General features: G+C 34.3%; 1 protein-coding gene across 2 annotated transcripts in view; it reads right to left on the bottom strand.

Annotated features, from left to right (window-relative positions):
* Positions 1-13,446, bottom strand: part of NOVA1 (NOVA alternative splicing regulator 1) — a 143,504-nt gene that overhangs the window by 47,901 nt on the left and 82,157 nt on the right. The window lies entirely within an intron of this gene.

Raw genomic sequence — 13,446 nt, 5'->3', positions numbered from 1 at the left:
ACCTTACCATAGCTCTTTTTCTTATTAATAAATTTCCCTATGTGTGTAGCATTTGTATTGTTTAATTCCTAGTAGCTCCTTGATTTTATCCTGAATACAGACATTCTAAAGAAGTTTCTTCTTGAATGGACAGTGTAAGGATCAACAAGGTGTAAGTCCTTCAAAAACACCCAAAAGCTGTGAAACAAGAAACACATTTTTATTCCTCCTCCTTTCCCCATTTTTATCTTCATTAAAAAAATTAACAAAAATCCTTGGAAGGCCGAGTTTCCTATAGCCAGACTCCCTAAAACCAGTCACCCATGATTTGGGCTCTTCTTACAAAGTAGCAGCACTTATTTCCTTCCACCCCAGATCTAGCCAGTGACATGAAACTCTCAAGCAATGATTCTCAAGGAAATTTGAGCGAAAACTTTAATGTTTTCCAAAGGAGACAGACTCCTTACAAATGCAGTTTCACCTTGTCCTTTCAGATACCCTGGGGACTTCCTTCGGTAGCATCAGACAGATGCAAAATGCAAAGAAATTTGACATCACTAGAACGGAGTATGGGGTAAGCTGTTGGTTAAGAAAAGTGGTATCTAATAATGAAATGCTCAAACCAGTATTATTTTGGTACCTGTAGAAGCTGCAGTCTCTGATGGGTGAGAATTTTGAAATAGGGGATACAAAGAATTTTTACTTTTGTTCATTTCTCATGAAGCTCCTTTTTTTTTTTTTTTTTTTTTTTTTTTTTTATTCCTTCAGAAACCCTCTTGCAGTTGTGAAAATCAGAACTATGATAGAAAAGCCATCTAATTTTTTGTTCTACATTTATTTACAGTGATGAGCCATCACCAGGAGAACTGCTTTCTGGCTACCGGCTAAGTAAAATATAGGCAGCATAAAAGGAGATTCACAGCTATGAAGATGGCATTGGTGCTGGATATTCCTAAGAGTTGTACTTCCTTGTTATATTACAACCTCTGGAACATGAAATTCAGAATACAGTTAGTTGAAGATGAACTATCTCTCCAATAAAATTTTAGTAATATACAATTTTTATTGTATTACTCGCAGGCAGTTAGTGCTCACATCCAAAAGGAAATCCAAGCTTGCATTTTATGCTGCAACTTTGTCATCTCTTGACTTAATACGTATGTAGAAACACATGTAAATAAACGCTGAAAAAAATGCTATTTTAGTTTTATTGAAGGTAAAATGTCAAACTTTGAATGCCATATATTCTGGAGACTGATTTATACAAGTCTGCTCCAAAATTCAGGCTCAATGCAAGTTTTCTTTTCCTTACTCAGTTTTATTTTATCATTATGTTCTGTAAGAAATGAATTTATTTTTCCAAGTTGATGTAAATAAAATCTTCTAAAGGAAACCATTTCAAGACACTTCTCTGAAGCTGCCACTAGAAGGTGGTTTTAGTAAGACTACAATCTCAATGCTCATTTGGAAAATCGTAAAGCACCAGGTAACTACAGACAGATTGAAGAACTTGGCAAGACGCTGAAATGCACAGAAATTTCATGTGATAGCAAAGATTAGAGGTCTTTGTTACCAAGTACAAATTTGAATCCTGTCTATACAATGCATGTCATGCAAAGCTCCTAAGAAGGGTGCAGCTCAGATCTCCAGAGTGGAGACCAATCAGAAAGTAGTCTAAAAAGGATCTTCCTCTGCTTACTGGGTCTACACACAAACTTGCAAATCAAAGTTGAGTCCCCCACACATTACTCTAGAATATCTTCTAGGTCAATTGCTATTCAAATGTACAGTACATATTCTAAAAAATTGGATGGAAGAACAGCCAAGATAAAAAAAGCCAAGCCTCAGGGGATCCAGCAGGACATACCTTTAGAAAATTTTAAAAAAGCTTGTCGATGAGATGAGCTTTTCCTTTTGAAAAGTATTTGTTCTGTATTTTTTAAATACAACCAATACAGAAGAGATATTTTTATTATAAAATTCAATTATATTCAAATCATACTCTGGTATATCCACAGACGTCATTTGCCTAAAACAGCAGTATGCAAAATGACACTAACTTTGCTAATCAGCACTACAGTATCTCATTTAACAGTTCACCTGGAGGGCATGGAACTAAAAAGAGTGAACTACCGTTTGCCACAAATCCACCACAGAGGATTCTGAAAGGTTTTTGGCTTTTTTTCAGCGTCAGAAAAAGAACACTACATTCTTTAGATCTTGGAGGTTTAGCAAATGGATGTTGAAAAGAAAGTAGGGCAATCAAAAATAAAAAGAAAGATTGAAAGGCTTTCCTTCATCCATGGGAAAGGAGGATATTGTACATAAATATGTATGGACATATAACACACTTCTCAAAGTATTTTGTAAGTAAAAAAAATGAACTGCTGACTAAAATCCATTGAGTCTAATATGAAAGACCTAAAAAGAGAAAGCAAACAAACAAAAGCCATATTTGATAATGTTAATATCTTAAATCTTTTCATATAAACCACCAGGTGTTTTTTCAACTATCACTATAAAGCTCCAATGCCACTGTCTTTGACTAACAAGTATTTAGCATAACTGGCAAATATAGAAGCAAAACAGCCCAATAACTGCCACTGTTCCTTTACTGTGCCTAAAACAAATAATTGGATGGAACATGTTTACAGAAAATGACACTAAAAAGTACAGCTTACATGCATGTAAACATGTAAACATGTTTTTTAACACATGAAAAAAAAAGAGACAATACCTTAGTGTCAGTCAACAAATCACCTTCATTTGCAAGGATGTGAACTGAGCCACACAGCTATCCAGTGGGTCAAAATTAATATGGAAGTAAATCAATTTTGTAATTATTAATATAATAGACAAGAGCTAGGGTGGTGAGCCATCAATTCTAATTAAAGGCTGCAATTAAAGGATACTTCAATCAATCATCACTGTGAAAGTATACTCTATTGATTGCTACATTAATTATTAAAATCATATTAAAATAAAATTCAGATTTAGTCATCTGCCAGCTACTTCAAGATAATAATCTGAGTCTTAAAATCTAAACCAGTGATTTCATAACTAGGACTAAAATTTCTTTTCTTCTTCTGTAAGGAATGGGATCACACACTGTCTCAGGTATTCAACTAGTACGGAACTCAACCACTTATTCTTAGAAAGGATATACAAGGCAGAATTTTCCTGTCTATGTTACCATGAACTCCCCATGGAAGTCTTTTACTCTTTTCCAAGAGCAGGGTTTGTCAGAATACCACTTAACATGTTTTGTACACCAGTTATACACATATATCAGACAATCCCAAACTAGGTACTTAAGGACTTTTGACATAGACAAAAATCCAGATGTGGGTGCAAAAGTAATAGGGAGAGGAGCTAAAATGCAATTCAGAATTTTTCAGTTTAAATTAAGTCAGATAGAAAGCATTGTTAAATGACAGCCCACAATGTCATTGACTCAGTCACATTTTATGTTTCTGTGAAAAAAAAAAAAAAAGAACATAGAGAAGACAGCAGTCAAGAACATAATGAAGTATGTCACAAGTTAGAGGCACTCTCAGTTAAGAAAAGCATCCAGAAGATCCAAGCAAATATCCTGCCAGACACAAAAGCTGCAGAGCTATGGGTGTGGCAAAAGGAGTGAAAACTGCTTCCCACCTCAGTCCTTGAATAAATAGAGCTTTTTAGTCTGGGATGACACAAACAGAAAAAGCTGTTTGCTGCATTCAGAAGTACAGATGTTATCAGTATTTTCATAGACAATTTATTAATAACTGCAATAAGCTGATGTAATGACAAGGAAGAAATTTACAGTTGAAACCTTCATGATTTACACTTCACAAGTGCAGTACCTAGTCTATCAAAAGAATTGCTTTGTTACATTATCAGAACAACCTCTCAAGTATTATTTAAATGCAGTTTGAAACAAAAAGATTACCAGATGCTTTCAAAGACCGCAGCTCCTTGACTTTAAGAGAACTGAGTTACAAATACTAAGATGATCTTAAAAATCTTGGTTTTTATAAAAACCTTCTCCAAATTATCTAATTCCACATTTGATTTTAAGCTGGTAATTGTACCAGCAGGCAGCCAGGCTACAGAAATCTATGACAATAAATCTATGGATTTATGACTGCCACCCACAGCTACTGACTGTTCTGCAACTACAGGCTGTTATCAGAAGCAAAATAATTAAAAAAACACATGAAAGTAGAAGGAAAACAAGGAAAATTTCTCATTAAAAGTACCTTATTTCAATAATTTAGTCTTCATGCTAAAAGGAAATTAAAGCTCAACCGGTCCCTAATAGCCAAAAATTCCATCTGCCTCTTCAAAAATAAAGACCAAACTTCACAAAACAAAGTGATGTTTCAACTGAAGACTCTAACTGAATATCAATCAATCAAAACTTGTTTCTCTTAATTGTGTTCCACCAACCTCAGCCTCCTTTCAAAGTCAAGTAACAGCAGGCAAGAGCAGCAGGTGAGAAGGAACAGGCAATGGCAGCAGGTGAGATCAGCCATAGATGTCTCATGCTGTATGGCTGAATGCATAAACACAGGTTTCAAAAAAACCTGCTATTAATTTAGACTCACTAAAATCAGTCTACTAAAACGACTACAAAACTAGTTGGTTTTAGTTTAGTTTTTTTTTTTTTTTTTTCATTAAGATTATGTCTCTCTACAAAGCAGAATTCAATGAATTACCTTTTATAATACCACTGCCCACATCAATGTGTATCAATTCTCTAGAATTACCATACATGTAATGAGATTAACAAAGACAAATAGACAGAGTTGTGGAAAGAACGTCACCTATACTAACATATGATTTCAGACAAAACTTTTTACAATGGATACCAATAACATTGATCCCATCACCTACCTATTGAAATACCCTTTTAGAAAATTTAGGCAGCAGTTGCAGACAATTAATAACTTCTTTGGAATCAACATTTTCATTTTTTAAAAAAATTATCATAAAGTTATCAGTCCTTACTAAATATCACTAAAAAAATAAAATTATAATAAATATTTTCAAGACAACAACAATATGTTAAACTTCTCTAAATGCATTAGAGTAGTATTAGTATTAGCATCAAGTTAGCTACTGAGCTTTCTTGCCAGTGAGAGAATGATGTGTATGCAGTTGTTAAAAAACCCAGTAATTAAAAAAAACATCCATAAAAAACACTGCTTAAAAACAAAGCAAAACCTACTATCAATTTATGCAACAGAACTGTTCTGCTACTGCAATTGCTTCAGACTCCAGGGAAAGGATTTTAAGAGCAGTTACATTTGTACAGTAACTGATGCATTCAGTTTTCCTCACAACAGTGATTAAAATGTCTCAGAGAAAGAGTTATCATGCTGAATGTAGTTAATCATCAAGGATTAGGCAAGCTGGTTTACAATATTCTGCCTTTTCTAATCATATGAAATTACTTAAAAAAATTAAAACTATTCAATCTGATTCCACCAGTTATGGACAATCCTCAGTTCTCTCTGAATTTGCCATGAGAAGCTGGCATCCACACAAAGCCCAAGATTAGTAATTTAATAGTTCAGGAACAAAGCCCACTTACCTAATCTTACAGTAAATTTATACCCATTCTACATGATAGCCATATTTCTACACCCCATTAACCAAAGATTGTTTTGTTGCTTGGTTTTAAGTTGGTTTGGTTTTTTTTTTTCCAACAACCGTAATTTTTACAAAACTGCTTTTCTAAAATAACAGTGGACAGTTTCAACAATAACAGTGTTTTTTAAAGCAAGACACAACTGTTTTTGGTACATTACAAGAAGACCAAGAGTAATTACCAAAACCAACAGTAATGATTGTTAGCATATTTTATTTTTCTTTTTCTCTTTGAAATACTTCACAATTTATCCTACAAAATACAGCAAATATTTGAGCATAATTCTTACAAAAATACATTTTTAAAAATCTATCCAGATTTGGTTGTGTCACCCTTCTTTTTTAAATCGTTCACATTTGGTAACTCTCTTTTCATAAGGATACTTGCCAGAAATACATTGGCTATTACTCCAGGATTCCTTTCAAAGATGTCTCAGTCTGATTCAGTGCTATTAATTTTATTTATACTGTGTTTATGATATACAGTATTTGTCAATATTAAATTACACCCAGTTAGTCAGTTTATTTGCAAAACCAATTAACAGTATTTCATCTATTTTAACTTCTACACGGTAGACTCTCATAAGACCAGCATTTCTACATTAAGATACCAAACTGCTTTACTGAGATACAGAATAGAGAAACACATTTTTAAATAAGCATTTCACTAGATTATTATAATAGGAAATTAAATCTTACAGTTAGAAAGGATTAAATTAAAAACAAACAAAACAAAACCAAAATACAAAAAACCAGATCTTGTATGCCATCAAAAACCAGTATATTTTTTGTCCTGATTAGGTACAACCATTATCTATTGGTATTAGTAGGGGATCATTACACTGTGGAACGGGTAATCTGTATTTACTACTTGAAGTAGAGAAATGAATGAAAATGGAAACTGAGAGCTTTACATTTTGCAGAAAATTGCCAAGTTTACAAATAATAAAATGCAAAAATCCAGTAACACTGTGTGTAGATGCAGATCTTGAAGGTCCTGACAGGCATGTGGAAGGAGACTAAAATCAGACAAAGAGCTAAATCAGTTATTACCCCAGTTGCACACAACCCCCTTCTGACAGATGCTGCTGCCCCCAAAACAGCAGCATCTGATCAGATTATAAATGAACTCCTGAACCTTCAGTTTTCAGCCTGACATTATCAGGATAAACCAAAATTGGAACTGGTTTAACTTAGTATGCTGGGCTGACACCCGCAGTAGTTCAGGAACTGATTTTTGGTGCTCCTGTTTTAAGGGTATAAAAAGTCCATCACCTGGGCTGTTGGCAGTAACAGCTTCAGCTGTCTGATTTTTAACCCCTGGCCAACATGTCTGCCAGAGTCTTATGTGAGAGAAATGCTATAGATGCACAATCAGAGTAAATGCTAGAAATATCAGAATTACCATAGTGGTTAAAATTAGTGGTCTGCCTAATCCAATATGCTGTTCCCAAACCAATACTTAGTATCAAACATTTAGAAGGAAGGCACAAAGAAAGCCTATGATAGGTATATATTAAATATGATTAATGTTAATTTTCTATTCTTTCACTAAATAAAGTAGCTTAGTCAGAGCCCTCTTTACATACTTTTAAACATTGATCATCTCACCATCAAAATAACGAGCATACTTTTACACATTTGTACACAGATTTTGGAACATTCTAGAAAAGAATACAAAAATCAAATTATTGCCTGTCTGACACACGCTAAGTCTCATAACAAAACCTGAGCAAATGACAACTTGGAGAGATCCAAAATTAGATAAAACTGCATTGAGAAAGCAGGGAGTAAAAACAGAGGCACAAAAGCTCCATATGTCAGCAGACCCAAAAGGTAAATTACAGAAGCACTACTCCACAATCCCATTCAATTTTCTTAATTTTTATTTTCTGCTCTTTTATCTTTGTTACAATAGATACAATGCAAACTATTATAAAAAATTGTTAACTTAAAAAAATTACTCAAAGTTTGCTGCTGTATACCTCACTATCCTTCTTTACTCAAGTACCTCTTTATTTCTATTTATTTTATTTTTATTTTAACATTGAAAAGCATTAACCCAAGCATCTGAATTTATTTGCTAACATGAAGAAATATATCCAAAACTGTAATTTTAAAGAAATGTCTCTAAATCTTTGAACTTCAAAAGTGTGAATACAGATTATTATTTCACTCATACTCTGAGTAGATGTTTGACCCTAGCAACAGCTATTTTTCAAAGCAGGATGAATTTAAGTCATGCCCTGACAAAAAAAAAGACTCTAAAGGGTCAGACTCTGTAAAGTTTCAATGGTCTGAACAATGAATACATTTCCCTGCCTGATAATATCTCCAAGCCTATTCAAAGCAGATAGCAGGTGTGAACTAACTACTATAGTTTACATTTCCTGTTGTGCTGCCCTTTGCTCATGACAGTTCTTACCTATAGATTATAAACAGTGACTTAAAGCCATTCATTCATTTAAAAAAACAAAACTAAACAAAACCAACCATCTTTGTACAGCTGTATTTAGTTTTAAAATAATACATAAACACTATATTTAATAGCCTATATTCATGAGTAATTTGTCCCAATTAATGGTAATTGCTATTCTTCTAGATCTCCCCAAAATGCATCTGAGCAGCTTTACTGTGAAGGAAACCACAGTAGCTAAAACTACCTAAAAATATTTTCACGGAAGTATGATTCTACTGTTCTCCATCTATTGGCATTCAACCAATCAGGTAGTTTTAAATCACATCACTAAATTAAAGAAATGCAATCTGATTAGTGCAGTATGCTCAAGTGATTCACAATAAACACAGACCTCATACATGCCCTAGTTTCCTGGAATGGACCAAGGTATTTATTTCTTTTTAAAGGAACAGTGATTTTATTTTTTTTTTCCAGAAAAGAAACAAACAGTAAAAAGTGCTAACAATCAGCAAACTGTATGTTCTCATTGCTCTCAGAGATGTGGGTTTTGTTTTCCTTTAGCAGAAATGGTTCTACTTCAATCAGTTGTATTTTTGGATGTCTCAGTGGAGCTGAGCTGACAACCTTTATATTGCTTTTGAAAACAGACCACACTCATAATAATTTTGGATTAATAAGACTTAGGTTTTAAACAGCAGGCTTCTGAATTGATTCTAACCTTTAAGCCTCAGCATCGGGGTACACAGTAGAGTGAGTCATACCAGCATTCTAAAAATATATTTTGAACTCAAACATGATGACTTTTGCCAATAGTACTTTATTCACATATGTCGAAACTAACTTACTTTCGAGATAAACTGGAGCTCTTTTCCACACCGGAGAATTAATTATCAGTAACTGCTGATTTAACGTCTAGGGGTCTGGGAAAAGTCTTTTCTGCACTGGTTTTATGATTTAAGAGAATTATTTCCAGTTTATTTAAAGGTGGTCAGACTCAGGCTCTACTTAGTGGTATGGCCAAAAGCCTTTTCTTTGCTCAAAAGAGATGTCTAAGTAAAGAGATAAGAATTCCTCAAAAATTATAAAGCTAGTATCATTTAGCTCTACAGTTTTTTGAGTGCAATGGGAGGAACATGGTCCACATGAACACCTTGTGCGAGGAATCCAGTCACACTACATTTAATATTCTTGGTACTACTTGGGAGAGTTTTTTGGGGGACCAAAAAACCTAATATCTTAGGAAATAGTTTGCATATATCAGCCAGGACGATGGATGGGGGATGTTCTTATTCTAATGGAAGTGAAATGAAAATGAAGGGCACATTAGACAGGAAAACTCTAACCTTCTCAAAGTCTTATCAGGTATAGTCCAAAGTATCAACACCATATGTTTTTAAAGAATTGAATCTTTAAGATAAAATGCACTTTAAAATAATAATTTACAACACAAAATTTGTGATTTTAATTCAAAACCTGAAATTTGTAATTCACTTTAAAGCTCCACTTAATATAAATGTAGACAAAGTTTACCTGAGGTATAAAACTTAATTGGACTACACTGAAAATACTACCCCACCTGAAGTAGCTACTAGTGAGTCTTAAGTTCTTCAGAACAGGTATCTGGAAAACCAAAGGAGTCCAATTCTCAAGACAATTTAAAAGCTATCATGGATCAATATCAAGGTATAAAAGCTGCTTTTCTTTCTGATGAGCATGTGGAAAAGCAGTGAAAGCTGGATTCCTTCTCTTACAGCTCCAGCCAGCAACCAAAGTCAGTCATAAAGAAAGCTGGTAAAGTCATGTCATCTCAGCAGAAGAGCTGTGTTATCATTTCACTTTCTCCAGTTTATCAGCCATTTTTCAATAGAGGAAAGCATCAGACTGGTGTGGTGTCATGCTGCAGAATGTCTAATGGTGTGAGGAAACTAAGCATTTTGAGAAGTAATACTGCAAAAGGAACCTCAAAAAACGCCCCAACCAACCGATTAATTTTCTAATACTAAGCAATTTCTCTCATTAGTCATGCATATTCAGAGAGAGATTGAAAAAAAACTCATCTAATCAGCTATGCTAAGAATTTTAGGTGTACACAACATGTGACTTTGTTTCACCTGCATTAGCATTCTAGAGGAATCCTCAAATTCTTTTTCATTTCTGCAGCCTGGTAAGGTTGTCACATTTGGATTCCTAATATTTTTTATAGTTTTATGCTTTATTAAATTAGTTAAGTGCCTAAGTTTTTAAGTTTATGCAAGAGTGCAACCACCCTTGCACAAAAATACTACATTAATGTTATTTTATATAATTTTTATGGTTTTAATTATTTTCATGACACATTGAAACAATTTCAAAATTAGTATATTAAAAATGGAATTTTAAACTGTCATTAAAAATAAATGGACTGAGACCATATTAATACAATACATGAAAAACAGTTTTCTAATATTTCAGTGTCCTCATTCAATAAACAGGTCACCACCCAACTAAGTCGGATTTGCTGGATAATTAAGTACATAACTACATAAAATACATCCTTTAGGGATGGAAAAAAAGCTCACTCTTGCTGTTAAATGCTTATTATGTTCATGGAGGACAAGAAGTTGGTTAAATTCAGTACTTTCTAGTTTTTTAATGCTAATACATTTTATCCAGACATAACTTTCATTCCTCTTACCCATTTCCCTGAGAAAACTCAAGTTATTTATTTACATTTCAATATGGTTATTAAGAGGATACAAACCCCTTACATTAATGAAGTACCCCCATTAGAATGGGAAGGCAAATAAAGTTATTTCAATGAAAACGCTTCAGTATTGCAAATATAAGATAGTATTAAATCCTTGTTAAGTATTCAAATCTGCCTTAGTTTCCATGACTGTACTTTTTTTGGGGTTTTTTTTCCCAAATTCCTGTTCTAGTTGTTTTATTCTTGTCAAATAATCTTTTTAAGAAAAGATTAAGAATAATCTTTTCTTAAAATCTTAAAATCTTTTCTTAAACTAAACTTTTCTTAAACTTAATTTATTATTTTCTTTTCAGGTTCTCAGAATCAGCCCAAATAGCCCCTACTAGTGACAGTAACCAACTATCCATTCATATCTGTGATTATATAAGAAACATAAGATTTGTCCATGGATTTTGTTCCCTTTGCTGCCACAGTAGAAACTTAGCCTTTAACCACTGGAATTTGGGAAGAGCACCATTCACAGTCCTCATGTCCTGAGCACTTCCCGTGCTCCTCCCAGTTAAGAGGATTCTTTACATACCCTGCAGTCCTGCATCCCCAGCTGCACTGTCCCAAGCTCTCCAGCTCATTCTGAACATCACCTTCCCCAGACAACCCTTCACCTGAACGAAGTCCCTTCCTTGCCATACTGCTTTGATCTAATATTAAGTATTTAAGAGGGAAGAAGAGGGGAAATGAATCTCCTCAACCCTTCCTTCTGTGGCCAGAACCATAGACAGGCTCCATAAACATTTTTTTCATCAACAGAAGCTCCATTTTTTGCTGTAACTATAAATGGCATATGGACACAGGTAGGCCAAGGGAATATTTTTGGCCATTGGAACAGCTGGTATAGCTGGGGAAAAAAAAAGAGAAAGGTTGGCTAAAGTAAAGTTTGTCCTCCTGCTTCTAGAGAAAAGTCTTTACAGTTCAGGGAGTCTCCAGTCTGAGCATCTTAACTGGATCTTAACTAACCTAACTGAACTGCTAGGTTCAGGTCCAGCTGGAGGGCAGTAACTCACTGCATAGGTAAGCCAGAGATTAATACAGGAGCCAGTATCCATCTTTAACAGCGAAGTGAGAAGAAATTTTAAGACTTTTAACAAAATGCAGTGCAAAGTCCTGCACCAGGGGAGGAATAACTCCATGCATTGGTACTGGCTGGAAGTCTGCAGGCTGGAAAGCAGGAGGGGCCCTGCATGTCTGGTAGAGGGCAAACTGATTTGTGCCAGCAACACAGCCTTGCAGCAATGAAGCACAGTGGCATCCTCAGCTGAATTAGAAAGAGCCTCACCAACATCTTGTAAAAGTGTACAAATACCTAGTGGGAGGATGTAAGGAAGACGAACCCAAACACTTTTCAGTTGCATCCTCTGGAAGGACAAGAGGCAATAAGCAAAAATTGAAATAGGGAATTCTATTTAAATATATGAATAGGTTTTCCAGTGTACAGGTGACAGAACACAGGAACTAGATCCTCAGAGATTTTGCAGTATTCATGTGTGGATATACTCAAAACCCAGCATAGTGTCATTCTAGCTGACCCTGTTTTGAGTAGCAAACTTCAAGTAAAAAACTGATGTTCTGTCCCAACTCAGTTACTCCGTGATTCTGTGTGATCACAGGAAAGTCCAATAATTTTGTAGCCAAAATAACTTGTATCCAATGACCACAAGTTAGCTTAGTGGTTTGATAAGACTTAAAATGGAGAAATTTTAAAAAGGAAAACAAAAACTACAATTTCTACATATAGATATCTGCCAAATTTCAAGCTCCTGCTCCTAGAACTATAAATGAAATAGAAATAGGTCTCATTCAACAGCCATATGTTTGGTTTTTTTCCTCTCCATAAAATGGCTATAACAAAGCAAAGGAACTCTTCAAAATATACACTATATACTGTATAGCCTAGGACATTTCATTTTAAGTTTCTAAGCTGCTGGTAATTCCATTTTTGAGGATAACTAAGAATTGATGATGAATATTAAAACATAGTAACAAACCATATAGCTTGAAGGTTTTAATGACAAACAACTAAACACCTGTAAGTTTGCCAAATATTCAAAGCAAAGCTTTAACTAAATAAAAACAGTAGTTAAGAGCATGAAGAAAATCACATTCTTAACCACTGCAGCTATGCCAAGAAAATCCTCTGTGCAAAGTCTTAATGCTATGCATTATGTAATCTCAGATCATTTAACTGTAAGAGTTCAGTGAGAGATCTACAGGTTCTTTTCCCAGGATACACTCCATATACTGGAACTTTTTACATTGGTACATATTTGGATTAGGTAATTTAGAGATGACTTGAGTTTAACTAGCAATGTGCTTGCAATAATACATCATCTCAAGCAGGCTCATTGGCAATGTTAAATAAACATCCTAAGTTGTAAGAATGTTTTTAATCAATATCACCAGGTATTCTTAAAGGAGGAATACATATGCATACAATTCTATTAATTTTGTTCATGTTAGACAATTAGAAGGAAGGCTGTGTGCTTATTACACTTTTCCTTTCTAGTCAGTGCTGATAAATATAAGACCTAACATAGATGTTTCTGACAGTTACTTATGGTCAGTCATAACAGCCAGGAACAACTATAACCAGCATCTTATAACAGGCAGGGCTGAGCTGTCTTAATGCAAAACATTAATCCACCCATAACTCAAGAGAGGAATTCTCCTC

Source organism: Heliangelus exortis, chromosome 5, assembly GCF_036169615.1.
Source record: "Heliangelus exortis chromosome 5, bHelExo1.hap1, whole genome shotgun sequence".
Lineage (NCBI taxonomy): Eukaryota > Metazoa > Chordata > Aves > Apodiformes > Trochilidae > Heliangelus > Heliangelus exortis.
Note: the sequence above shows the minus strand (reverse complement) of the source record. Positions and strands in the feature narration are given on the sequence as shown.